The sequence below is a fragment of the Pundamilia nyererei genome, unplaced genomic scaffold (genome assembly GCF_000239375.1).
Source record: "Pundamilia nyererei isolate P.nyererei 1_Seehausen unplaced genomic scaffold, PunNye1.0 scaffold00083, whole genome shotgun sequence".
Classification (NCBI taxonomy): Eukaryota; Metazoa; Chordata; class Actinopteri; order Cichliformes; family Cichlidae; genus Pundamilia; species Pundamilia nyererei.
In genome coordinates, this window is record NW_005187484.1 from 1,143,436 (window position 1) to 1,145,736 (window position 2,301).

Below are 2,301 nucleotides of genomic sequence, written 5' to 3' on the forward strand. Positions count from 1 at the left end.
ACCATGTTAAATTAAAAAAATGTTGTCTGTCTTCCCCCTCAGTGTGTTATAGTTGTTTTCCCAGGAGGCCATTAAAAGTTTTGTGTTACTTTGATGCTGTATCAGTGAGCGAAAGGACTGATTGAAGAGGATTCAGCAGTCGGCTACAAGAATAAAGTCACATCATTATGTCTTCTGACTTTATGTAGAAGACATAAAGATGGAGAGATTCCAAAAAGTAAAGCTAAACTGTGGCTATAAATAGAACTTCTCATGCTATAGATGTAAGAAATTGACCCTCAGCTTCAGTAAACACTTTCCCAGTGAGTTCAGGAAATGGGCCTTATTGGCGTCCTCCATGATTTGTTAATTATTCCACTTGCAACTGGTGCCCTTCTGTTGATACATGTAGAAAACACAGAATGATATTTAACTGAACCTACAGCTCAGACCATTTTGACGATCCCTGGTCCAGCTCTTTGAGTCAGGATGGAACCGATGTCCGGGTTTGCCGTTGTTCTAGCACATCCACTGTTCTGGATTGTCCCATAGATTCAATTTTAAGTGACTCATGTTGCAGCAGAGAGGTGTGGAAAAAATGCAACATCCATCTCTAGAAAAATGTATATTTAAAAAAAAAAAGGTTTTACTGAGATGACATATGTAGACAAAGTACCAGTTCTTGGACTTGGCTCAACTCCTAAGTTTGAGTGAGGGCCGAGCGTGGTGGAATGAAGGCTCTGCAGTCCTGGCCTCTATGGACTCAAGAAGCTGAACTGTTAGTATGTATTCATTTATCTCCTTTACCGCCCATTCTCCTGTTTTTTTTCTAGTGCTTAGTAACAAGAAAAAACAGAAATGAGTTTGGTCGTTCTGTGCTCCACCATCCTGCCTGTTTAAGAACACGGGGCCACTTGTCTGGCTTTTTATGTAACCTTTACTTACTGGGCTGCACTGCTCAGCTGAAATGAAATGTCCTTTTCCAATACAAAAAACACTGAGTGTGTTGTGGGCTTCATACAGCAAGCAGACTTCACACAGAAGTAGGAGTGGGTGCCAAGTAGAGTGGAGTTGAGTAATGTGTAGGGGAGTATATGAGAGGGTGCCTGCGAGGGGGGATTTGGGGGGACTTTCTTTAAATGTAGCTTTTTAAATCTGGATAGCTGTTACTGTACATGACATGAGTCTATTTACAGCAAAGCTACACAGCTGTGCAATCCACTGGGGAGTCAACATATCACATAACACACAATATTAAAAAAGAAACAGAAAGTTGGCTTCCTAAACAACAGAAACAAAAAACACCTCGAACATCAGGGAAGTAGTGAGGAGTCATGTGACTTTACCTGGTACCTGGCTCAGGTGGAAGTAGATAATTAACAAAGAATTAACAAACTTTAGATAATAACACTGGACATTAGCCTCACATTAGTGAAGTCTAATTTTATATCGATGACCATTTCAGTGTCATTTAACAACTCCTGCTTCTCTGTGTAAATGAAACTGATATGTAATTAAACATCCGAAAATATCAGTGCAATATAAGAAGCTGTCTATTTATAGACTTTGCAGTTTGACAGCTGTGTGAACATTATTATAATAACCATTATCCACAAAATCTTAAATCCAGCTCATGTTACATATTAGAATAATGAACTTTAAATTGTTTGTTTACTTCTCTAAACATAAAAATATCATGTATTTTTAATATATGTTTTTTTATTTATATATTGATAATGGGCTACATTCTTTTGCCTTGGGAGGTCTGGAGGCTAACTTGGCTATCATAGGGCAAAAAGTGGAGCACCCCCTGGGCAAGTCACCAGTCTGTTTTAGAGTTTTTCAGCATTGTCGATTAAACATTGACAATATTAATTATTGTTCAGTTAACCTGAGATATTGTGAAAGTTACCCAGAAATGTTTATTTTTGGTATTAGGAATATTTTTTTCTTTTTTAAAAGGCTGAAGAAAACACAAACTGCCCTTCATAAAATGGCAAAGTTGTGAAAGCAGAATTATAGCCAAGCGCATTGTCCTACAAAATTTGGTTAAAGGCACTCGGTGAAACAGGAATCCAACACTTACCTAAGCTCCAGTGTCAAAGTTATGTAAGCAAAGAGATTGATGATGCGCACCATGTAACAGCAGTGCCAGGAACTGACTCACTATCATTGTTTCTCAACAGCATAATAGCGAATGTCTCTCGCAGCTGTTTTTCTGGTCTTGGTGAACAAAGCACAGTCAAATCCCAACTTTGAATCAGTTTATAGAGTGAGTTTGATTCCCTTGTCTCTTGCATAAAGCCACTAACTTGTTGTCTT

General features: G+C 38.3%; 1 protein-coding gene across 1 annotated transcript in view; it reads left to right on the forward strand.

Moving 5' to 3' along the window:
• Positions 1 to 2,301, forward strand: part of clcn2c (chloride channel 2c) — a 170,781-nt gene that overhangs the window by 104,892 nt on the left and 63,588 nt on the right. The window lies entirely within an intron of this gene.